Here is a 27,439-nt window from a genome sequence, read left to right as displayed (position 1 = left end):
ACGGAGAGGGGGGGTGGGGTTAGAGGCCCTCGAGCCCAGACCAAATCCAGCTCCAAAAGGGAACAGGGCAACTCTCACATGACCAGGGAAAGGATGAAAACAAGGCAAAGATCCAATAATACACAATGAGAGAAAGGGCCGGGCAGAGTCCCTTAGAATAGGCTCCCTCAATGTTAAGGGGCTTAACTCCCCAACAAAGCGCTCCCTTCTGGGGACAGAAATGAAAAATGCAAGAGCAGATATTCTCTTTGTACAAGAAACAAGAACTATCGGGGGGGAGGAGAGTGCGATCCCGGGCTCCCATGTGGGCCAGACCTTCTGGGCATCCGGCCAAGTCAAGAGGGGGGGTGTCGGAATTGTGCTGCACAGGCATCATAAGCTGACTGAGGTATCCCGATGGGGAAGAGAAGACGGGAGGGCCATGGTGGTATCAGGCAACTTTCATAACTCCAGAATCTCCCTTGCAGTCATATACTGCCCCAACGTGGGGCAGATGGGTTTTATCCAAGAAGTTCTAGCACAGGTGTTGTCCAGAGCAGAAGGGCTCTTCATCCTGGGGGGCGACTTCAACATGTGGGCGGATCGGGAGTTGGACCATAGTGGTAAGGCTATCCCACCGGGTGGTGGAGGGGGACGACCAGAGGGGGGGGGGCTTTGAGACCTAATGTGGGAGAAGGGCCTGGGTGGACATATGGAGGGAGCGCCATCCAACAGAGAGGGGGTACAGCTACTCCGCAGCCCAAGGTACGAGGACTAGAATAGACTATCTTTATGCAGGACATCAGCATATGAGCAGAATAGAGGCTTCGGAGATCCGCCCAGTTAGTTGGTTGGACCATGACCTGATCTGGTCCGACATCAGCATATCGGGTCTAGAACCCAGGAATTCCCTATGGAAATGTAATGACTTCCTCCTTATGGTTGCAGTCTTTAAAGAGGAGATGATAGCGGCGATCAAAGAATACTTTGAGCTAAATGACACTGGGGAAGTCGACCGGGGGATAGTATGGGAGGCGGCAAAGGCAACCTGGAGGGGTAGGCTGATCAGCGAAGGGGCTTCCAAAAAGAGGGAGAGGACTCTCGTGCCTCACAGGCTGAGGTCTGAGATTCTCGTACTGGAGAGGACTGAGGGGAAGGGGGAGGTGGAGAGGGAGAGGGACCTGGGTACTGCAAGGGGGAAGAGACAAGATCTGAGGGAGCTAGAGATGGGCAAAATTGTGGAAGGTCTCCAACACTTACGCCAAAGATATTACGAAAAAGGCAATAAGGCGGATGCTATGTTAGCCGCCAAACTCCGAGGTCAACGGGCTGAGAGATGGGTGACTAGAATTGTGAGCAAGGACAAGGGGGAAAGTTCAGATCCCGAAGGCATAGCTGAATGTTTTGCAGGCTTCTACGAAACCCTGTGTGGGAAGGACGGAGGGGCAGAGAAGGAAGCGCTCGATGCTTACCCTCCCCACCCTTGGAAGCCCAGAAGTGGCTGCCCTGGAAGCCCCAATAACAGAGGAGGAGGTACTCTAGACAATATTAGGCCTGAAGCTGGGAAGGGCCCCGGGGAAGATTGGTACACGGCAGGCTTTTACAAGGCCTTTTTGGGCTACCTGGCGGGATTCCTGGCTAGTCTATTCACCAACATCATGGCCACAGAGAGGGCACCCCCTTCATTTGGTAAAGCCTTGATTACTGTGATCCCAAAAGGAGGGGGGAAGGACCCGACAGACTGCCGATCCTACAGACCGATCTCTCTCCCGAATGCGGATGAAAAACTATTCACCAGGATCAATGCCACAAGGTTAGATGGTCTTATGCCGGGGCTAATCCACTCGGACCAGGTGAGCTTTATACAGAGGATGCTGGGGGCGGACAGCCTTCGAAAGACCCTGCACGTCATGAGGGAGGCGGCACAGAAGGGGGATAACCCGGTCCTGGTGTCTATCGACGCAGAAAAGGCCTTCGACCGGGTAGACTGGGGGTTTCTGCATGGGGTACTTGGAAAAGTTGGGCTTAGGGGTAGGGATTAGACAAGCCATCATGGCCTTATACGCAGCCCCCCCTGCTAGAGTCACGGTCAATGGCCACCTGTCACACATATTCGCCCTCCAGAGAGGGACGAGACAGGGCTGCCCCCTCTCCCCACTCCTGTTCGCCATGACCATGGAGGTCTTGGCAGAATACCTCAGGGGCTCACAGATGGTGCGAGGTATAGACATAGGAGACCGTACTTTCAAACTAGGCCTCTATGCAGACGATATCCTGCTAAATCTGAGGGATCCTGCCAGATCGGTTCCGGCAGCCTTGCGGGTCATTGACCAGTTCGGTCGCTTTTCGGGCTCCAGGGTAAACAAAGGTTTTCCCCTTCGCTCCAGATGCGGAAAGGAATCTTGCCGAATTGACGCCATTGGGCCTCCAAGTCTGTACCGAGAGCATAACATATCTGGGGATTAACATAGTAAGATCCAACGAGGACCTGAGCCAGGGGACTACCCTCCTCTGTTTGATAAACTCTTTAGGGACATGGAGGGTTGGGCGAAGGGGCAGATCTCATGGATGCGGAGAATAAATGCCATTAAAAGGAACCTCCTCCCCAGGGTATTATACGTTTTCCAGATGCTCCCACTGGAGGCCTCGGAATTCTACCTCAGTGAAGCCAAAAGGCGAATAACCAGATTCATATGGCAGGGACAGAGACCCAGAATAGGATATGAGACTCTCATCCTCCCCAAGGAAAGAGGGGGGGGGGGTGTAGCCCTCCCAGACCTGCAAACATACCATAGAGCTGCCCAGCTTAGAGCCTTGGCCCCACATCTTAGGGAGGACCCCAACAAACAATGGGTCTATCTTGAAAACTTCTACCTGCACCCAGTAACGGTGGAGGAATGGCTATGGGTCCCACTGAAGAAGCTACCAAAAAGAATCAGGGACCACCCCATACTCGGAACAATGTGGAAAGCATTGGCAGGAAAGGGAAAGAGAGAGAAGGTAACCACTTGGCCCTCACCACTGAGCCATATTTGGTCCACGCCAGTCCTAGAAGAAATCACAGGCCACGAACATTACCAGTCCTGGTTGGAAGCGGGACTAGCCAGAGTCGGTCAACTGGTAAGGGAGGACACCTTCATAACCATTCAGGAGCTTGAGGCGGCCCTGGGAATTGGTAGCCTCTCCCCGCTTCTATACTTACGACTCCAGGGTGTCCTGATGAAACCAAAACTAAAGCCCTGTATACAAGAAAGCTCACCCCGGTCGAAAACATCCTAGGCTCCCATGTAGAAATGAAAGGTCTCATCTCCCTCCTTTACGGAGCTCTCATGATCCCCCGAGAAGGCACTACCAAAAGTCTTAGAAGGAAATGGGAAAGGGACCTGGGCTGCGCGGTGGGGGATGGACTCTGAGGACGCATTTGCAGCAGAGCCTTTAAGACATCTATCTCCTGCCAATACAAGACACATGCCGTCAAACTTCTTCACAGGTGGCAGTATGACCCGATCGCCCTCTCTAGGATGTTCCCGGACTTTGTCCCGGAGTGCTGGCATGGATGTGGGGAGAAAGCCGACTACTGGCACATGTGGTGGTCATGCAGGAAGGTCTAAGCTTTCTGGTCAGAGGTCCTGAGCTGGATAAGGGAGGCGGGAGAGGGGGGGCCCATCCACAGGATCCTATCCTGTTAATCTTTGGCCTGCAGCTAAGGGAGGAACACTGGGAAAAACTCCCAGACCCGACACACTCACTACTCTTGGCTGCCCAGGCCAGAACGTGGAAGAGGGCCGCACTACCCACGAAAAGAGAGTGGGCGACCATGGCTGAGGACATTTATTTCATGGAGAAACTCACAGCGGCCATACAGGGCTCAAGCCCCCAGATAGAGATGGACTGGATGGAGTTCATGGAAACATTCGGCCACACAGAGGAAATGACCGGATAACTGCAGGGTCCCACGACCCGGCCCGAAACCACTCTTAGCATATGACGCTTTGCCTCAGTCTTGGGGGAGTCGGCTAACCACCGACGGCCGTTAGCCCGGTTGGAGTTGCCCCAGGAGAAGTGCTACGGACAAGCAGCGATTGCGTCCCAAGTCAACGAGTTGGGGGGCGGGGGGGTGAAAACTCTAGGGATTTATGGTTGGATTGTGGTTTTATGATGGGCATCTGCCCTAAAGTTTACATGCTGTTAAAGGTCTCTGTTACAGTTAAATACCAATAAAAAATTGATTTTTAAAAAAAACTAAGAGGCTGGTGGCTCAGAACAAGGATCTTGACTTATGGTTCAGAGGGGATGTTAAATCTGTCTTGGAAGACATGGGCCTTATTAGAGGGCCTGTTCTGGAAAGACCCTGAGACTGCCTGGCTCCATGGCAATTCCAACAATCAGACATGAGTTGAGACTCGAGTCTTTAGAGTCAATCTCTCTTTGGAAGTCCATTGCATTCTACAGAAAATGTAAGATAACGGAGAAAGAAACACGGTTTAAAATCTTCAATTCAATAGATAAAATCGACTGACTTCCCACTTCCTGGCATGGTGCGAGAAGATTGAAAGAATTCTGGTAGAGGACAGTATAGAAAGGGAAGAGTTAATTACCAACCCCACAAAGATTAAAATAAAACTCCAGGAAAATGATTGGATTGAAACCATCCGGAAAAAAAACCTAGACAAAATAAGACACTGACTAGAACTGGAAAAAAAAAAGAGTTTAAATAATCCACTGCAGTATCTACTAAAATTCCCATCTCCATAATATAGAGACCTGTTGCTGAGAGCGTGATTGAATATCGCAATTTATACATTGTTTTCATGTTTTTTTTTTTTTTTTAAATGGGGTCTTCCGATGAAGCCTTTCTTTTAATCTCCACAAGTCCTTAAAACATTAGTAAATAGCAAAATAATTTTTAATACTCCCAAAGTTACTACTGAGGCTGCCTGTATCACACTACATCAATTCACCAGGCCAAACATCTAAAATTAACAAATTTAAATTAGTAAAACAATCAGTAAGCACACTTTTTTCAACAATACAAACTTATTGAAAGTGAAATACAAACTATATATTTGTTTTTGTTAATGGCCATCTATATTGCCCAATAACAGTTGTAGCACTGTTTCAATAATCAAAAAGTACTCTTCCAAAAAGGTCAGAAATCTACAAATTCTATGAAAAGTAAAATAAAAAATATCCTAGTAATATTACTATTTCAAAAGGTGCAAACGTCTACTATGAGGCTCCAAAAAAAGATGTACCTACTTTCAAAGGGGCAAATCCTTTCATCCTTAAAAAAACACTAGCACTATATGTTTTTCAAATGCTAAAACTTGTAAAACGAATTTGCCTATTAAACCTAGTTGTATTGCAACAGTGTCAACTTCTATTACCTTGACAAAAACAACTTGCAACTCCTACTAAGTAGCAGTATTTCAAGGATTATTTAAAGCACTGTGGTTCACAAAAGCAAAAACAAAAATGTACCCATTACAGATACTTCAATTTGTACATTGCAAAGTTCACCTTTGAGGAAACACAAAACAAAATGCCCCTACAACTGACATTTGAAGTGGCGTTATTAGCAAGCCAAAGGTTTAACAACATCTGGCAAAATTCCATTTGGCAACTTTAGTTCTTGGGTTTGGGACTCCTTTCAAACTCTTCAGCCAGATGATATGCGAAACATTACTCAAGTACTTTGCACCATCTGCAAAGCAAATTTAAAAAAGGGATACTCCTCAAAAATATCCATTAGGGAATTCCGCCATTTTGTCACACAAAATAGACATGAGCAGATATTTTAGAAATAAAACAAATGAACTAAAACAAAAAAACAAGTTAAAAAACAACAGTACAATACAAAGAGAACATTGAAAGTAACAGTTGAAAAACTATATAAATCTGTATCTTCAAACAGTCCCAAAAACTATCAGATTGGCGATTCTGTGGTACATCCAAATTCACAAAACATTGATCCAGGGTATGCTTATTCTTTTTTAGGCTAATTGGAATGTAGAACAATAATAGCAGAAAGATAAACAAATGCTGCTACTAGTCTGTACAAATAAAAGTATCATCAATTGAGACATACTGTAAAAAAGTAAATATTTATTAAAACAATGTCTTGTTCGATATACCATACATAGTTAAAGATTTGCACTTTATCCCCTTCTTTATATTGTGTGCATAATTTCTTTATAATATTATATGTACAAAATAAAACAATGTATTGTTTGTAAATAAATGATGATACACGGTACAAAAGTCGACCGGGTAGGTTTTCTACATACCCACATTTACTCTCTTTTTACATACATATAAAACATTCCTTTTTAGTAGAGCCAACTATACACCCAGAATTAAATTATATATTTCAGAACTGTAAATCCAACATATGTATGTGTGCAATGGAATTACTTATAATACAGGAGTAAAAGTATGTTCTGGGCCTCCACGAAATAGTCGTGGCCATGCCGGACAGGTTTTCTCTCTGGTTCTCACAACAGCTTCCCCGTTGTCTTCTTTGCAGGGCCTCTGGCGCCTTGAGCTGGCGTTTCTTGCTCTTTGACCTGTTGCGGGTCCCACTGCGCCCTCCTGGTCCACCTCTCCCAGGCATAATTAAGTCAAGGGGATTCCCCTGTGCACCATACTAGCTCTTCTCTTGTGATCCACTCATCCAAGTTATATACAGATCTCTTCTTAAAGATAAGAGGAAAAACAGGAAACTCCAGGACTCAGTGCCAGTTTAAGACTTGATTGTTTAATTGCACAATCTGTTACAAAGCCCTCTACTTGGTTACGAGTTTCGGCTCCCACGAGCCTTTATCAAATCAGGACTATATTGTTTTAAACCAAAGCCATAAGAAAATTACAGAATTGACATTAATATCATAGTTCAAAATCACATATGACATGTGGAGATTAGACATTTCAACAAGTCCACATATTCAGATTAGACAGAGAAACAAGGGTTGGTGAAGGGGAGGATTAAGCGGGTTCAAAAAACACAAAGTAATGTCATGATATAGACATATGAAACCATATAAAGCCATAACACAGTAATATAAAACGTTTCATGTCAGAATAGCAATAAATAAAATAACAAATAAAGGTACACATAAAAAGAAAATGAAAAAACAAGAGACAAAAGTAAAAAATGCCCATTAGTTCAGTTGTTAAAAATGTTGCTAAGTGTAATTGTGTAATTACATAATGTAATATAACTTGAGCTTACCCAATAATAGAACTATTTGATCCGTACGACTGTTGTCTGAAATATAATAATAGGGACAAATCCCAATGGTAGAAAATCTGTAAACACAAAAATTACAATAACCCCAAATTAGTCTAACAAACTAGTGTTCACCTAGTTTGTTAGACTAATCTCTCGTACGAAGGGAAGCAACCTATAATGCATAAATGTATGAAGGCACGTCACAGGGAGGATGCCATACCACATTGCGGGGTTGAAGTTAGCGTTTCGTGGCACCGTCACATTAAACAAGAAACCTGATTAAAGGTAAGGCACCTTGTCGAGTTCTACAATAGGCCGTATCCATGCGATCTCGCTCGCAAATACAAAACTCGCATACGCGAGTGATCAAGATGAAGCGACTTACTCTGCTGCTCAGAAATCCCTCGCGTCGGCTGCTCGAATGATGAAAGCAGCCGGCGCCATTTTGGAAGGGCTTAAGGGTTCCCACGGCAACGCAACCATGCGTTGCCATGGAGATCTCTTTCCTACGAGGCGAAGCAGCCTTGATTCGATACAAAAATCTCTCTCCTATATGACATCACTGCCTGTTGCCACCCTCTTAAAGGGAAAGCTATGCATACAGGCGGATAATATACAGGAATGAAGGAGCTCAAACTGAGCACCCATCAGGAATGTCAAAATTAATTTTAAACCCCATGCCAGAACTACAAACTGGCGGCGAGGAAACTGGTAACACAATCCCAGCAAGAATTGCATAACAGTGGAGATTGTCAAAAACAAGCACTGTTCCAGGGACCTCTTGAAAACCAAAATAGCAGCAAGGTAATCATTTACAGTGTCAATCTGCAGGCCCACTTGGGCCAATGATAGACAATCAACACAGAGGATAGCGGGCAGGAAAAAGAATCCAGGTCCTTCAACAGGCACCAAACCGAACATTTACACCACATGCATGCACAGATGGATTTCGTAGTGTACATTGTAGCGGAAAGAAGCACATCGTCCAACAAGTCCCACCACTTTTATCGCAACCTCTCAGTAGCCAAGCCTGAAGGTTCAGGCTGCTGAGTTTTGGGTGGAGGACACGCCCCTCCGAATGAGAGAGCAAGTCCACTCACCTGGGAAGGCCCCAAGGCGGGCAGATGGTCATGTCGAGCAACTCCGGATACCACGTTCTATGGGCCCAGTCCGGAGCGATCAGAACCAACATGCAGTGCATTCCCCAGAGCTCTCCAACGAGAGGATTCCCTGCAATAGAACAACTTGCACTTCCTGTTGACACTGGAAGCGAAAAAAGCCACTTTAGCAGTTCCCCAAAAGGGGAAGATCTCCTCCAGAACTTCCTGGCAGAGTTCCCATTCGTAAGAGGCTGACGTCTGGCTGCTCAAGGCATACACTGACATTCTCTCTTCTGGCCAGATGGGTCGCCGTCATGGAAACACCATTCTCCAGAGCCCAGAACGAAAGTGGCATTGCTTCACTGCACAGAGGCAAACCCCACACCACCTTGTTTGTTGAGGTAGTGCATGGCCACTGTTGTCTGCCAGGACCAGCATAGTCTTGAGTTTCACGGAGGACAGGAAAGGGACCAGGGCCAGCCTGATTGCCTTCAGCTGCATCAAGTTGATGTGTTCCTGAGACTCTGTAGGAGACCACAGTCTGCTCACCGTCAGGTCTAACAGGCGAGCCCCCCCAACCAGTTAAAGATGCATTTGTGACCACTGTCTCCTGTGGCTTAGGTTGACAAAACAATGCACCTCAGAAAGTTGTCGCGTAAGGCCCACCACGCATGATCCTGAACCACCTGGTCCAAGACCTGTAAAAGGTCTGACATGTGGCCCTGAAACTGCAACGTGACTGAAGCGATCTCATACAAAGCCTCGCCACCACAGGAATGCAGGAGGACTGAAGGCCCAGAAGGTGCATGAAAGCAAAGGCCTGAACTGGTTCCTGGGAATGGAAGACATTAGCCATCTGAAAGATGTTTGCCACTCAGTCCTCTAGCCAGGCTGGTGTCCAAGACTTCGATGAATCGGAGGCACTGAGATGGCGACACACAAGACTTTTTGAAGTTAAGACAAAAGCCCATGCTGTGCAATAAGTGCCTGTGCGGAGTAGATCTGGGGGGCGAGCTCAGATGAGCTAGTCATCCAGGTAGAGAAATACATGAATGCCCTCCTCCTGAGGCGAGCCACCACCACTGCTAGCAGCATGGTGAAATCCCTGGGAGCCGAAGAAAGTCTTTCAACTCTTTGCGATTTTGGCCTACCGCGAACCTCTGCTACCAGTGCTTTTTTTCCAACGAACTGGAAAATTGAAGTAGGCATCTAAAGTTCCAATGATATCAACCAGTCCTGCAGATTAAGGGTTTGCAGGATCCAAGCTATTGTATCCATCTTGAACTTGTCCTGGCGGAGAACCAAGTTCAGCAGCCACAGATCCAAAATGGGACGCAATCCCCAGTACTCCTTCGGCACCAGAAATTAGGGGGGGGGGTGTGCCAGCCCTTTCATCGTTCCAAGCATGGTACCAGCTCGATGGCACTCTTGGACAGCAGCTGACAGACCTCCTCCAGGAAGATGCGTTCTGAAAGCAAGAGGGTGGCCTGAAGGCAGTGGTCCCGAGGGTGCAGTAGGAATGGGAGGCATTAACACTGCTGAATGACCCGAACAGTGAAACCCTCCCCCACACCAGTGTTGAGTGGCCCATCACTGATGTTTTGCACTCTGGGGCGTGGCAGGGACTGTGGAGGTCCCCAGGCTAGCCGTAAAGGGCTAGTAAAGACTAGGGCAGGTGGCCTGCTAGGGTCAACAATGTTAAAACACATAAGAACACATAGTAATCAGGACCAGAGTGGCTGATGTACTGGATGGAGAAAAAGTTGTAATCTGTTTAGTGCCGGGGTTTTAAACTGGCATTCCAAAAACATGTTTTGGACAGTGACTCCCATTTATCCTCACCATTTCCTAGGCTGGATAGGGCTAGTGGAAGTTGTAATGTAAAACCTCTGGAGATCTAGAGCTTGCAGACTTCTTTATTGCATCTAAATTGTCAATTGTTATGTGCAAGTGCACCTTTCCGTAAGCATTTTTTAACGTACTTCAAACCTTCACAAAAGACAGGGAATATTACATCCGTGCTATGTTCAAATACAGCAACAACAAAAAACAAGCAATTCTGCTGTACCAGTAATGTCATTCATGATGCCATAAGTGATGTCCGTTGTGATGATATCAGTGACATCATGAGGGTGCTTACAAATTGCGCAATGCAGACGTTATAGTTAAGGTGGCATAGATTCCAGCACATGCCGAATTTCATTGTGGCATTAAATCGCCACCTTAATGCCACTTAAAGTAAATATAATTCACAGAATTCCAAGGGTTTTGTTATACTACACCTCCCACCACCTGTCATTGTCTTTTTTCTGATGACTGATATGACATCAGGAATGTTATCAATATCGGTTCTTGAGCTACGCAACAAGGGTTCATCAAGTATTTCATCTTTTTTTGTGTCCACTACATAAGAAAAGATTAGTAATGGTGTACTGGGATGAGGAAGAGCAAGGTGGGGTAGTTAGGAGCTGTGACTAGGGAGAGAGGTGCAGTAGTGGGGACTGCGATTGAGAGTAAATTGGTGGTAGGGGGGTGCTGTCACAAGGAAGAGTGAGCTGTTGTACTGGTGCACTGCAATGAGAAAGAATCAAGTTCTGGCTGTGGGGGACTGAAGCTGAAGAGTGAGAAATTGGTAGTGGAGAACTATGACGTGTGAGGTGGCAGTAGTGGGATACTGCGAGGAAGAGTGAGGTAGAGTTAGTGGGCAACCGACGAGGAAGAGTGAGGTAGTGAGGTACTGCTACGAGGAAGTGGTATGTGGAGTTAGTGGGGGACTTTGACGAAGAGTGAGGTGGAGTAGGTGGGGGGTGACAAGAAGTGTGATGTAGTGGGTACTGGAATGAGGAAGAGTGAGGTGGAGTTACTGGGAGACTGATGAGGAAGAGGGAGGTAGTGGTGTACTGCTACGAGGAAGAGGGAGGTGGAGTTAGTGAAGAATGACGAGAAAGTGAGGTGGAGGTAGTGGAGAACTGTGACGAAGAAGTGTGAGGTGGTGGGGTACTGCTATGAGGAAGAGTGGGGCAGAGTTAGTGTGGCATGGCCAAATAAGAGCAAGGTGAGTTAGTGGGAGACTGATGTAGAAGAGAGGTGGGTTAATGCAATGAGGAAGAGTGAGTAAGGTGGAGTTAGTGGGGGACTGTGACGAGGAACAGCGAGGTGGAGTTTGTGGGGTACTGCGACAAGGAAGTGAGGTGGTGTAGTTGGGGACTGTGACAAGGAAGAGTGAAGTGGGGGACTGTGACAAGGAACAGCGAGGTGGAGTTTGTGGGGTACTTTGACAAGGAAGTGAGGTGGTGTAGTTGGGGACTGTAACAAGGAAAAGTGAAGTGGGGGACTGTGACAAGGAAGAGTGAAGTAGAGGCAGTGGCAGACCAATGAGGAAGACTGAGGTGGAGTTAGTGTGGTACTGCAACCAAGAAGAGGGAGGTGGAGTTAGTGAGGACTGTGACAAGGAAGAGTGAGGTGGAGTTAGTAGGGGACTGTTAAAGCAGAGTAAGGTGGAGTTGGTGGGTGATTAACAAAGAACATTGAGGTTCAGTTAGTGGGAGACTGACGAGGAAGAGTGAGGGGGGTAAAGGGGTACTGCAAGGAGGAAGAGTGAGGAGAGTTAGTGGGGGCCAGAGACGAGGAAGAGTGAGGTGGAGTACTGCAACGAGGAAGAGTGATGTGCGATCATGTAGAAATATTCCTCCCCGATGTTCAGGCATGAACAGAGAACTTCACTGTTAAGTCATATGGAAAGCTTGCCCAAATACAACAAAGGATATAGTAATCAAGCATCAGCTTCCTCTGGTCTCTCTTGCACACATTTTATTAAACCAATCAAGCAATTGTAAGCTTTTTCAACACATCTACCACCACAAAAAACACCAATAGCCTGCTAATTCACACCTCCCACACATCTTAGGTTTATTTAGGAAGCGATTCAATAATTTGTTTTTATATTAAAAAAACAGATTGCTTTCTAAAGTAACTTAAATACTCGTCTTACCTTAACTAGAAATCACAGTGATTGACACATAGCCATAAATCTCAATACTGGGTTCGAAATTGCCACAAGCTGGGAGCTATTTAGCTCCTGGTTATATCTAAGAGGAGCCTGGTTATCTTGAAACCAGGAGATATGTTTGACTCCGCAGGCAGGTTTTGCCATACAAACTTAGCTATGGAATATTAACTGAGGGTTAGGGAATACGTAAAAAAAACAAAAAAAGATTAAAGGACCCATCTAAGGGACATTTAAAAAGGTTTGTATCTTGCGCACAAGTTAGATTTTCTGTGTGCTATGTACTAGCTCCTGTTTCCACGGAGGTAGCTCCAGCCTAAAGGGCGATGCCCGATACCCCGGTCAACAAATCCTAATTTCGACCCTTGCGATACATAATAGTTTTGAAGTAATTACCCTTTTTTTTGCTGTTCGCAACGATTCTTGAATGCATATTGACAGATTTTAAGAAATGAAAGAGCTTGGCTCCAGCAATGCATCATGGCAGATAGAACAAACTTTTGCAGTACTGAGGCACCCCGTTAGATAACATATTTAAAATAAAATATAAACTATGGGACAGATTTGCGCCAAAGAAAGGATTTTCTTCGAGCACTCTGTGCCCGACTCGTTTCTTATTTGGCACAAATCCATCCAGTGGTTTGGGCTGTGCGTATGAGCTAGGATTTGATATTTTTTTAGCTGGGAACATTTATGGAAAAAAGAAAAACGCACCTTTGTTTTACCAGTTATATCTTTTGAACCTTAACACAGATTAGCACAAAACAATTTGGTCCTGTGGGCCTTGGGCCCCAACTGAAATATCAAACGCTGTGCTGATCCGTACTACGGCTCAAAGTTATTAACCATTGAATCGGATGATGGGTTTCAACCTAACTATGGGGAGTCTATCATCACCCTATAATACTTATATGAAACATGATACTCAGGTCACCTTTTAATTCAGCGTCCCCATATTTGCTGAACGAGTCCCACCGTATATGTCGGTCCTCATGCCAGCAAACATATGTTCAGTAACTTGCAGATTGCACAGTATCCAATACATAAAACTGCTAAATATAAGAAATAGCAACATAGCTGGCTCACCCAGGGATCCATGACCCCCAGACATGCACAAGTCAATCCTCACACAAGGAACACCCATGGAATACTACAGAAACCTTTTCAACCAATCACTTTCAACAGGGAAAGTACTGCGATCATTCAAATCGGCATACATGAAACTGCTCCTCAAGGACAACAGGAAACGTGGAGGACCTCTCCAACATCCCCTACCCAGCAAAAACTCTCAAAACATATGTCTATAGAATAACACAAATTCATAGAATAACACCAACTGCTGCACCAAGCACAATTAGGCTTCAGACCGATGAGAGGAACAGAAACAGAGCTACTTTCTATCTGGGACAATCTAAAGGCTAATGCCGACAGAGACAAAAGCACAGCTCTAATACTTCTGGATCTATCCGCAGCATTTGACAGAGTCAACCATGAAAACCTTATCAGGAGATTGGAAGAAATAGGAAACACAGACCTAGCCATACTATGGATTAAATCCTTCTTACCAACAGAACAGAAACTATATGGATCAAACCTTTCAAATCCACTACAAGGGAATCCACCTGTGGAGTACCACAAGGATCCTCCTTCTCCCCACTGCTCTTCAACATATACCTAATGCCACTAATCAAGCTCATTAAAAAACACAGCCTCACTCGCTACAACTACGTTGATGAGACACAGATCGTCTACAAAATACAAGATACACAGGAAGTAAACAACAGTGGAAGACTGCCTACAAGAACTCTACAGCTGGATGAACACTAACAGCCTCAATCTCAACCTGGACAAAACAGAAATAATGAGCATATCCAAAAGCGGGGAAAACAATCACTACATCCCATGGCCGACTGATCTGGGAACAGCAAAGACTCCTTTAACAATAATAAAGGACCTGGGAGTCAATCGAGAACAAACCAACACTTGAGCCACAAGTAAACGCTATAATCAAGAAATGTTTCTTCCTCCTACACGCAGTAAAAAGGATCCTAGCATTCCTCTCCTTCACACCATAAGCACTCGCCATCATCGCACTCATCATGTCCAAAGTAGACTACGCCAACAACCTATACGTAGGAATGCCAGAACAACTTTAAAAAAAAACGTCAGCGCGACCAATACGCTGCAGCCAGACCCCTGCTCAAAATACAGCGAAGACAACACATTACCCCAGCATTGAAACTCCGACACGGGCTACCAATAAAACAGCGAATAAAGTTCAAAACGATTTGCATAACACACAGAGCAATACATGGCTACGGAGCAGAGTTCTTAAAGGAGAAAATAACCGTCTACCACCCGACAAAACCTCTCGGATCAAGCAACGGCATTCGCTTAGAACAAAAACCATACAATAAAATTCGGAGGATCATCCTTCTCTCACTTGGCAGCAATAACATGGAATCACATGCCAAAAAACAAACACAAATGATCATCTGGAATTCAGGAAACTTGGCTCTTTTCCCCAGAAACAGGAGGAAACTACTAGGAAGCATAGACCTAACGGGAAACAAGAATCCCAGGGAGGAAACCATGGCCCCTAAATTAATCTTCCCAAAACGGAGGGGGCGTTGCCCCAAACACCCATGTCCACATACCACTAATCCACAGAGGAAACCTAGGTAGGTAAGATCGCCAGACGGGATGGGCAGGGAGGGACCAGAATCCTCTAACCTAAACAGTGCTCTAGATTGATGTTGGAGTATTTTACCCCCTATTTTTAGAATTGGAGAGTAAATCTAATTTCAAGATAGTAAAAATTAGTTTTCTTCTTCGCAAGAGACTAATCAGTATTTTCATCCTCCCAATGCGTGCGTACATTTCAAATTTTGTATAACATGTCAGTAACAAAAGACTACATCCTATTGCTGTTATTTCCTGTGTTGCAGTCTCACTTGCTGTAAATTCTCTCTCCCGTTAACCCCATTTCCTTCTCAATTTCCTCTCCTGCGTTAATCCCTCTTCTTTGCTTTCTTGTTAGTACTCTAAGTCTCTACGATCTAGATTTCCCCATTATGGTCTGTCTCCAGTTCATGATCTTTTCCCTTTGCCACATGTCATTCGCCTGCCTCTCTCCTCACTTTTTTAATTTCCACCTCTCCAATCAGCTGTTGGTTTTTCCCCGATTGTCCGGTGTCTCAATTTCTGCTTTGCTTCCAATACTCGCACCTATTGAGGTAACAGAGGGGTGTGTGTGTTTTCATGACCCTTACCTCAATTTCATGACTCTCACCATCTTTCTTCCTCCTGTAGCTCCTTGGTCTCTCTCCCTCTGTTCTTGCAGTACCTCTTGACTGTTACATTCACTATCCTCTGCCCCACTCTGCCACCTTTAGTGCCATGTATATCCCTTTACGTTCTGAGATACCCTTCCTCTGGCTGTAGCCACAGCAATACTAAATCCTGAAAAACCTTTAAAAAAAACGTTTCCATGTAAGAAAACGGTTCCACTTGAAAACAGAAGGTCCTTTTAAATGTGAGGAAACCTGTTTTGGGGAATTTGGCTATATAATACAGATTATATCCCAGTCCTATATCAGAGGAAACATCCCAGCCCCAGCAGTTTGCTTGTGTTCCATCGTGAACACAGCAGCCCAACACTATTAACATGTTTAAAAAAACGATTGTTGCATTGATTCTTCTTTCTGATTAATGGAAAGGAGTGGTGGGGGCATAGGGTTTGGATGTAATGCCACAGATCACTGGACAGTGGTATTCCTGTTTTTATGAGTGGACATTAAACGCTTCATGAACAATCACAAGTAACATGGTCTATTTGTGGTCTGACCGTTCTGCTCATGTTACGCCGCTGTTTCTTCACAGCTTGCAGCTGAGACTCTAAAATGGACTTTCAGCGGGAGACTAGGCCAGAGGGTCATCCGTGCTGTGCCTTTGTTAGCAGAGTATTAAGTCTCTGCCACAGCACAGCAGTTTAATTCACTTTGGGTGCTCCACTCTACCCCAAATGCAAAGTAGCCTTGCAAACATGGGGCCTTTCAGCTGGGCTTGTTTATGCACATTAAGATGATCATGATTCCACACACTTCATGCAGTGTCACACTGGAGTCTGCCCTAGATAATGACATCTTCACACGGAGGCACGCCTTACATAAAATAGTAGTCACAGTCATGGACCTTAAAATATCAGCTTCCCATTGCCTCGGATCTTGAAAAAGGGGCCTAGTCCACCAGAATTGCTCCCTTGTCTGTAACCTCCAATAAATACCTGCATTTTGAAGAGTACTGGCACACAGAGGCTGTGTTTTCTGCTTTGCAACCCAACAGTGAATGTGGCACTTCAGAAATCTCTTAAAGGACTGCTGTAGTGCCATCTACTGGATACAATATGGAATTCATTCACACAACTGCTATGAATAGCTGAGTAAATGGTACGTAGTAAAAAAAAAAAGAAATTGATCGAATTAACATATTTGAAGTGCATAAAAAGGCATCATACGCCCCTCATCTGGAAGGCTGAACATAAACATCCCCAACCCCATGGTGTAGGGAATTCGCCGGCATATGTCAGGTACACATACGATTAGAGTAGCAGAGAGGAAAACTGCCATTCCTCAACAGGCCTGCCAACTAGGCAGACAAACTACAATTCAAAATACACAGGATAATCAGAGATGTTGAGCACAGAAACGCAAAGAGGTAAGGAAAACCTAACCCAATTCTCAACTTTCCGCATACACTTCACATACAGAAACTCACCCAACCACCTCACGGCACAGAAATCCACACACTTCACCACATTGCAACCAAAAACTAACAACAGAACCTGGCACAACAGCACATGGGAACTTGCACTGACCAGAAAACCACACTTAAGCTCAGCAAATGGTGTAAACCGAACTGGAGCTGCCAACAGGACATCGCAACTCTCACTTTCCTATTCCCACTACACCCTACTAGCCCCACATCCCCCTTTCTTCACACACTTTTTCAGATCCTCCAGAGCACCTGGTAACCACTCCGGTGGTGAGGGTGCGCGGTACAAATACCATTAACATTAACAATGTTGCAGAACTAGTCACCACTGTAAAAATTGCTTTGACTGCAACCGCAAATCTAAAATAACGTACTGTTTAACATGTACAAATATGCATGTTATGTAATGTCTAACATGCAACTGTGGTGCCATCAACTGCAAAAATGTTGTAGGGAAGAGAGAGTGGGATTTATATGAATTGAATTGCTCATTTCACAGTTTTAGCGCTGTGCCCCATGTTAGTTGACTAAGTCCCAAGCCAAATATGATTCTCAAGCCAGAAAATACATTCACTCACACAGCACAACCACATAAAACTGCTACAAATACTGCTACCAGGGCTCCAAATAAGGCGGGTACAAGGCCTTTTTATGCATGAAAATCTTGTAAATACACCCGCTTTATTATTTTCCTGGGTACATTTACACACAGGTTTAGAGCAGAGGGCAGTGCAAAGGTCAGGTTACTTGACAGAAACCAGAAGGCTTCTTGTGATTTTTATCTACATGGATGTTATTGCAAAGCACCTCTGAAACAGAATGCATTTCTCTGAAGCCTTTCAAAAAAATTAACTGCACACTGATAAAGGAATGGTTTCTTTCCACTCAGCTTCAGAAGCACTGTGCACGTTTTCCTAGAATTTTAGGATTGTATAATTAATAAGATGGAAAACCAAGTTGCAATTGAGAATCTTCTTTTTTTTTCTAACAAGTTATGCTTTTTTTTCAGTGAAAGCAAACCAGTATTGCACAGTTCCGGTGCTGTGTGCATAATCATGCAGAGGCAGATCATTTTTACACTTCTAATTTAATTTACAGTCGAATTATAAAAAACAGTCTGTAAAATGATGACTATGCACAGTCTAGTTTACATTTATTTAACCTTGCAGTCAATGGGGTACATTACTATAAATGGTCAGTGGCAGCAGAGTGTTTGTTCAAGGGTGAGTAATTGTCATTACACTGATCACAGGTGTTCTAGCCTCTCAAATCTTCGAGACTACAAATAAAAGACCAAAACCTGACTCAAGAAAGTGCAAGCGCTGTTCAAAAAACAAACATATGAAAGTTAAATTGGTAATTGAAATAGAAACTCAGCAAAACCTGTCCCTGGGATAATCCAGAATGTAGCGCTTCATAAATGGTTCTTCATACATCTAGGTACTGTGATCATTATACCTCAGTCGATACTCAGCTAACCAACCTCTGAAGGATGTTAGCCAATAAGATAGCTCAGCTGGTTGAGCACTCGTTGCTGCAATCTCTACGTGATCTGTGGGTTGCGGGTTCGAATCCCGGCAAGTCCAACTTAGCCTCTCATCCTTTCGAGGTCAATAAAGGAGTAGCGACTTTGGTTTGGTGGTGGTAAATATGTTCTATGTACAGCGCTTTGCCAAAAGAGCTACATAAATAACCATTTGACCACTAGATTAGAATTTGCCTCTGTGCACTGTTGTATCATAACATTGCCATACCATTATGTAGTAGTAGCTCCAGGAAATTAGGACTTTCATTGAACAACAAAAGACAATTCGGCTATCGAATCTCAAAACACACAATACAAATTCATGTATGCTTTACTATATAATTGGCAAGGTTTTTGTGATCTCAACATTTAAATGTATAAAGGAGAGATCAAATGGCCAGAAATAATGAAAGGTGTATTCTGTCACAATGCAGAAAGCTGCCGCATAGTAATGATTTCCATACAGTTTTTGCACACGTCGGCAGGATGTTGCATACATTTTACTCTCTTGCGAAGGAGAAAAGTCATTTTTACTCTCTTAAAATCACATTTACTGTCAAAGTTTAAAAGAAAGAGTAAAATACTCCCACCTCAAAATCTTATCTGGAGCACTGACTGCTAAAGTATAATCCCCTCCAGCAAATGTGTCACTTGCCTGCAATCATTAATGTATATTACCATGCAATTTAATTTTCTCTTTTTTAAAAAAGATTAATGTTCTGACCAGATATGTGGTCTTTCGGATGATAAAAACATAAGTGTATATCATAATTCGTACAAGATAAAAAAATATACCCAATGTTTACAAAATGTATACAAAAAGATAACTTTCAGCATCATTACAATCTACATCAAAACTACACTCTTCAAAATCCTGCAAACAAAATAACACAATCCGACAAATTACTTGCAATTTACCAAACTAAGTTCCGAAAGCATACGTAATACTTCCATTGTTAAAAGTCTCTTTTACAGCACTTAATTTATCCCAAAATTCTTCCTAGATCAACTCTTCAGTCTTACGAACTAATCGGCACAAACACTTTTGACCTAGAACGCTCAGACTCTTGCACTCAACCATATTAGGAAAGGTTCACATTTCAAACGCATTGCAACCTATAACTTTTTATACGTAGATGGTCTCGGAGGGAGTAGAATCATCCCATATAGAGAAACTACCCACCATTGGAACCAAGCCTTGAGTGATAAACCCAATTCAAAGATCAGGGACAGCATGGGAAGAGAGGATGGGAGATTTAAGACCGTTTTCCAAACCCTACTTTCTAAATGTTCGCATGCCAATCCATACGCCGGTGGCACAATTTCCATTGCGTACATTGTAGACGGGATAACCGCACCGTTATAAAGGTTTGATGGAGAATTTACAATATTTTTGGTAAATCTTTCTCATTTGAAAAACCAATTGGCCAATTTTACTCTCAACCCTTACTGAGAGCTGCCATGTCAGGTTGTGCTGTGATATTAAAACCCAGATAAATTACGTCTTTCACCAGAGCAATTTCTTTCATATCTACTAACTATTTAAAAGCTCCCATGTTTCTTCAACTGTTTTAGCCAGACGAATAATATACGTTTTATTTTGATTGATCAACAAATCATTAGCATTAGAATAATTAATGAGGGCAGTTAGAAGTGGCTGGAGGCCTATCGGTGTAGCATCTAATAAGACAATATCGTCTGCAAAGACCATCCAGAAGATTTCCCTGCCCTCCGACTTCGGGACTGATAAATGCAGCTTATTATAATATTTTACCCAAGTCTGCTAGCTACAAATTAAAAAGGCAGGGGGATAAAATGCATCCCTGCCTTAATCCTCTAGCTGTATTGACAGGACTAGACGAAATTCCTGCATCGTCTGACTTAATCCGGACCTCTCTTTTCTCATGCATATATTCAAGTATTACTAAAAAAGGATATTCCCCAGTTATTTAACTTATGCCACTATCGGCCTCGATTCACTGTATCGAAGGCTTAAGTCTACCAGTGCCACATACAAAGAGGTATTCTTTTTAGACCAAGTGCCCTCTCGCATAGTTGTCAAAAAAGCACTATTCAAATTTGTAGACATGCCCTTTCTGAAACATATTTGGAGCTTTGGCAATATTCCCTTTTCAGCCATTCAGGCATCCAACTTCTCCAACACGAAGGCCGCTAAAATATTGCTGTCGCATCAATTTTCTTTCTCTTGCGATGAAATGTAAAGTAGTCTTTTTCATGAATTTTCAGAATAAGGTCTGTCAAGCTCTCAGACAACTCAAAGCACTTCAAACACTTGGCAACGGCAGTTAGGCACTATACAAATATCCCATAACAAAACACTGATGGGTGTGGAAGGGAGGGAGTTAGTCTTGAGGTGGCACTATTCTAGCATTTAGAGCACAACACCAACTACTGCTCACAGCAAGTCAGGCACTCACCGCTTTGTACTCAATTGTCAGGGCCTCATAGGCTAGTCCATTGAGCTGACATTTTCCGAGCATGTTTGAAATACCAACAAAATTAAGGTCTACAGAAACTTACCAGTGCCCATGGCATAGCACAAGACACACATGAAAGAAGCTAACGAGTTGGAGGCAATCCCCCCCACTGTTGCAGTAGAACCTATGTTTAGAAAGGTACCTTTATTAGTGATCAATAAGCCAATTATTTCTGCCACATTTATGTATTTCTGTAACACTCACTGACAACAGGAACTAAAGCTCGTCCGAGGCAATACTCTGGCTATTTTAGAGGTAGTTTCCCTCTTGGAATATTTTCCTGTAATGTCAGTAAGCCATATAATACAGATTTAACAGGGATCTGTATTGATTTGTAATGGGGCTCCCTCCCCTAAGAGAGGGAGCCCTGGGAATATTGAAATGAAACACTATCATTTGACGTGAGCACCAGATCAGAAATACTGCTACCTCTAGCCATCAACTCCTCACTCTCACAAATTTTGCACCCTTAATCAACCCTTTGCTCACCAGTAGCTACTACCAAAAGAAAATGATACATACAAAATAGACACCAATACAGCTACTATCCCCCGATTTAAGTAGGGGGCTAGCTATGGATTTAAAGTCAGTCAGTAATTGCTTTATTCTGCAAACGTACCTTTAGCACACACAATTCTAATTATTAAATACATGGATTTCCTACAGAATATATAATTCATATACAAAAAATATCCAATTCATACAATTGCACCTGCAAAAATGTGCTAAAATGTATAAAAGGCCATGGGAATTTAGTCAGGTAACTAATGAAAACTGTGTACAAAGCCAGGCACAATGAATTACTTTAGCTACAAAATAGGTCAGTCACCATTGCAGTGGATCGCCATAAAAAGACAGCTTTTCCAATATTGTTAACAGATGCTTTCCTAAACAATGGAACCAAGTACATTTGCCTCAGATCGCTATAGCACTCACAGAAAAACAAAAAATGTGTCAGACTCACGGTCCAAACCACACATCAGGCATGTTTCAGGAGTTGCCACCTCTCCAGTTGCGAGTAAAGGTTGCAACCTGAAGGGTACCAGTACTGAACTCCAGGAACAGAGTGCACGCATAGGCTGGAGTTAATAAATCCCAATCTCTCTCCACACCTTGAACAAGTTTTGAGTAAAGGTAATCCAGCCCTACTTTCAATTTTAGGCAGGAGCTTATAAGACGTTCCTTGGATTTAATGTAAAGAACTCGTGTGAGCATTTTGTTTACAATCATACGTTTCCCAGCTATACGTCTAAAGATAATAGCCAAGCTGCAATCCAATACCTTAGCAGCAATATGGCTTTTGCATTCCATTATGATTGGAAAAAAACACAATCACATCACATCAATTTGAAAGGAAAATAAACAGTAAAGTGACTGTCTATTTAAAGGTTGAAAGCCTCAGCATGTGTCAGTGAATTAGCAAGAAAAGGATTTCACACCTTCAAGCGCATTCTGGTCGCCAGCAGCAGCACCCAGTTCAAACTCAGTCATGTTTATATGTCTTCAAAGAAGAGAAGTCAGGAAAATGCTGCAATTGTACAGCAAACACGGAAGAGGGTTGGAGGTTGAGATAGTGGATGATGGGGAGAAACTGGAAACACTCTCCACACCCCTGGCCACTGCATCCACCTCCCCCTACCTCTACCTCTACCCATTTGGATGGGAACTTGGAACTGAATCCAGGGAGCTAACAATTCTGGGAGCAAACAGAACCATTTGTGGGTTTTGCCGAATCTCAAGCAAATAAGCTGGAGCATCTCCATCTGCAGTTCCGATGAGGACCACGGAAACAACCTGCCCAGACAGTCTCCCTCACATAATCCATCTCCCTGATGTGCACTTCCTTGACAGACAGAAGAATTAGCTCTGTCCAAATTGCCATCTTGTATGCCAATCTTTCCAGAGGTCTGCACATGTTCATGAAAGCCATACCTTCTCTGTCCTCATCACTACTGTGCTGTCCTGGATCCTAAGAGCAAAGACACCCCGTGCCCTGGACATAGCAGCCAACTCCCTCAATTTGCTTCTGGTGGACCCAATTTCTCATGAAGTTGGCAGTCATCCAAAATTGCTCCCCATACTCGGATCACTGGGCACATTTAGATATTATGGTCGTGGAGAGCTATTCTAATGGGAACCTCTTCAAGACATATTCCCTGACCAAACACCACTGCTTCTTGATTCTCAACATTAGTGAAACCAGAATCCAGGTTTTGAAAGTCTGGTTTTCTTTGGGAAATCTGTGGGTGCATATACAATCTTGCAGCACACAGGACCACAACACAGACTGGCATGTATCACTGTAGCATCTCCCTGCCCAAGTCAGATATGACTGCTAGCAGGATCCTTAATCAAGCCTGGAGCCTCTCTGCTCAGACCTAGGGAAGCAGTATCAGACACATAGCAGTACCGAATCAGTGGAGATCCTGGAAAGTCATTAGCCTCGATTACTCCAAGGAACTCGAAGTCCAGCATGTCAACTCCAATCAACAGAGAATTTACCACATGTAGAGATGAAATAAAATTATTCCCACGCAACCTGTATGTGATGAATTCTCTTTCTTTCAGAGCAAGATGACCAACTTTCATGAAGCTATAGCACCTGAACGAAAAATGCATGGCAGCCTATTTACTGTCTCTATTCAAAGTTCTAAAGCTTCTAAGTGTTACCTAGCACTGGTATTATTTACAAAAGACCATAGGGCCTTAAGGTTCCTCAATGGAACCCTTCCCTTTGTTGGGGTGCATTTTCAAGTTACCGCACCTCCCAAAAGAGATTACGGGAAATATATTACAACATGGAGAATGCGCAACAGGTGGTGTAGGGGAAAGGGGGGGGGTCCTTATGGGTGGAAGCAAATGGCGGGAGTGGGAAGTTATATAGGGGAGAACTAACCATTTGTCTTGCAATAGTGTTATGTAGAACACATTGTATGTGCGCGATAGTTATAACAAACTAATGCTTTATTTATAAGTAGGCCTGAATCCTCGCAGGCCGTGTTGGAGACATAGAACAACAGAAGCCTCAACTCTTGCTTGATTATCACATTCCGATTCTCCGGCATGGAAAAGAAACCCCACATATAAATGTATCTAATTAGGCCTTTGAACAATTATTCATAGCCAATTAGGTGAAGGGCTGTAGCCCAGTACAAAGGTCATACTCATGGGAGCCGGGGCAAAGATCTTGGGTTGTCAAAACATGAACTAAGATTTAGGACACTAGCATCCCCCAGAATAATGGTCACTCTATTTGAACTACCAGATGGGCAGGGATAGGAGTCTTAAATCCTTCATGAATTGGATTGATTAGTGTGACACCAGGCCTACCTCTTGGGAGGGGGAACCGATACAGGGGAGCACAGAACACAATCCGCGATTTGTACCAGGGAGAGCCAAGCATGGTGCCCATACAGTGATGAGGAATGATGGGGGCACGTGCGTGTCTGCGATAAGAAAAGAGTTGCTTTGTTTGCAAGGACTAGGCTGACCTCAAAGTTATCTGCCGAGTTCATGTTGATGACCAGGTGCACATCACATGATTAGGAATGAAAACAGGGTGGTGTCCATTATATTTAACTAATTACTTTTCAGCGCTTCAGTTCAGAAGAGGCTGTTACCCATGTGAGGTGAAGATGGAGGAGAAGGCGACACGGCCAACTGGAAGAGGGGCTATATAAGGCCAGGAGGATAACCCAGGGGCCACATGCTCACCTTGGAAGCAAGACTATGCGGAGCAACACAGGTTTGACCCCCGGGCCCGCGCTTAGAAACCTCTGGGTATTAAGCGTGTTACAAATAACCAATTACAATTAGCATGTAAATAGGCAGCAGCCAATGAGGGTGGGCGATGAATACTGTACATTGAGTGCGTCATGAATGACCATTTGTAGGTCTATAAGCTAAACTCCATTTTGAGGACGAGAGAGAGCTCTGTGACAGCGGATTTCTAATACCCTAGCAGGTTTTTTCTATGTTTGGTTGTTGTGGAGCTACCCTACGTTATTGGTGACCCAGATGTCATTCCCAGACACAGGATTCCTGGCCGCACATCCGGAGGTGCCACGCCCAACTGCAGTGACCAGTCCCCTTTCGTGCGCACCATTGACAGGTTTACAGGAGCCGTGTTATCAGAATTCCCATCTGTTCTTTGGAGCGGGGCGCTGTCCCCGGATTGTGCAGGCCGTTCAGGAAACCGTGATGGAGGACTTCGGGTGAGCATGCAGACTTAAGTGCACCTTCTTCTGAAAAAACATGTGGGGTATGAGAAGGGAATGTGAGATTTTGAGAGTGTGATGATGAGTGTGTAAGTGAATGCGTGTGTGGTGTGAGAGGATTGGATACTGCACTTCTTGTCACTGAAATAATTGAGATACAAGGACAGGCGCCACAAAGTGAGAAGAAGTTGTGGCAAAAAAAAGGGGGTATGCGCAAACCCCAACTGGTTTAGTGTTGACACAGATTAGTACAGGAAAGGTGGCATGCGCAGTGTGGTTGTGAAAAACCTCTGTAGTTAAATACAAGAAGATTGGTATGTACCCAATATCCACAAATTGTTGTCTATGTTTAATGTTTTAAGGAAGGCATGGTATTAAAGTAAGACTGACACAAGTGACCCCAGTTCAAGGGTGTTTATTGAATTGATCAAGGGTGTGATAAACGCCTATCTCAACCTACATCTAAGAAGGGAGCAAGCTACGACCATCAAACAATAAGAACAGTCCTAGTGGAGTCTTGTCAAAATAAAAAGGGCCTATACAATAAATAAAATATTGTCAATCCTTACCGCCAAGTCACAAATAGTGTGGGGTAATGTTCACGAAAAAGAAAAGTGTTCACAAAATGATAAGTCAGCATGTTCAGGCTGTTGGCCTCCCTTTCCAATGTTTTCCGCACGGGACAAGGCAGTTCACTGGAGCATAGCACACTCTGGGGCTTCTTCGGCACGAGGACACAGATCCATTACAAGTATCAGGGCCTTCTATGCCCAAGTCTCACCCCCTCAGCCGGGCTCAGATCCCTTTTGCTTCCACAATCCCTTCTCAGGTGACTCACGGTTCACCGCAGATCTCCCTCGGTCAGACTCAAATCCCTTTTCCACAATTCGTCTGTCAGCCGCATTCGGACCAATCACAGCTCATGCGTCTTTTCTTGGGTGACTCACGGTTGACCCTGGATCCCGCTCAGTCGGGCTAATATCCCATTCTCACAATTAGTCTCCCTCAGCTGGGCTCGAACCAATTACAGTTCGTATTAGCTATTGAAGACTTCAAATGTGCACAGGGTTTGGCCTGACCCATTGCAGGACCAGTTCGATAATACATTCCACAATTGTACACTCCCAGTTCGATACCTAACAAAGACCTTCGAGTGAGCATCCACGTGGTGCCGGACCACTCTGTATATCGTATCTTAGGTTACCTCCCAAAGTTCAATCACAAAGTTCAATTACTTCCCCAGTTCCAATTACACTTGCGTCGCTCATTACCAACGCTTCACACTACTTTCTTTATACAACGTTGCCGGTTGCAACCTTGGTTCTAACACAGACTGGTCTGCTATCAGTCTCTCCGACTCACCGATTGTGCTGACTTTGTTGTCGGAGCCAAGGACAGTACCACAGCAGCAATCACTGCTCCCCGCCTCGGCCATCGATGCGGGGGAGCCCAGAGCACCTTAGACACACAATGCACCTTTCTTCAGCTTTAATTCCCGGTCTTATGTTTCTTACTCTCGTGGTTCTTGAAAGAAGCGTTTTTTCTCCAAAAGGGCCATAGGCAACTTCCTCCTTGCAACTCTTTCTGGTCTTGCCGTCTTTCTCCTCCTATTAAACTGCCATCTCTGAACTGCTGCTTCTTCATGTGTTTTGCCTTGCTCAAAGTGTGCCTTCATGCTCCGCCTTTAATCCGTGTGGGGAAATGTGATGGAAGTCAGGGGTGTATTTATCACTAATTGCCTGACTCTGCCTGACCCTTGTGTTGGGACAGGTCAGGTATACAGCTCGGGTGTTAGTCCATTGTCGCTCACTGTGAACAGTCTGTGAGAAATTGTTTGTGCCTGAAAAGAGTGGGGTTGAGCTCCTAAGTATCCTACCTGGTAGGGTGGGGAAAAGTTGTTATTGGGAAGGGGATACTGCGTCTCACCCTCTGGTGTCCCACTTCCACTCCCAGAGGACCCCTCATCCAGGTGATTCTCCCGCACTAGTCCACCCCCAGAAACTCGATCCAAAAGCGATAGCCGTGTCCTGGCCACCTTGATGACAGATCCCCGGAGACTGGCGGGTGAGACACCTTAGGATTTCTCACAAAGTCCAGTTGTGTAGTTTGT

At 44.3% G+C, this 27,439-nt stretch overlaps 1 protein-coding gene across 1 annotated transcript in view; it reads right to left on the bottom strand.

Moving 5' to 3' along the window:
• The window catches only part of GGA1 (golgi associated, gamma adaptin ear containing, ARF binding protein 1), an 839,899-nt gene that overhangs the window by 797,467 nt on the left and 14,993 nt on the right, over nucleotides 1–27,439 (bottom strand). The window lies entirely within an intron of this gene.

The sequence above is a fragment of the Ambystoma mexicanum genome, chromosome 3q (genome assembly GCF_040938575.1).
Source record: "Ambystoma mexicanum isolate Mex_15411 chromosome 3q, UKY_AmexF1_1, whole genome shotgun sequence".
Lineage (NCBI taxonomy): Eukaryota > Metazoa > Chordata > Amphibia > Caudata > Ambystomatidae > Ambystoma > Ambystoma mexicanum.
Note: the sequence above shows the minus strand (reverse complement) of the source record. Positions and strands in the feature narration are given on the sequence as shown.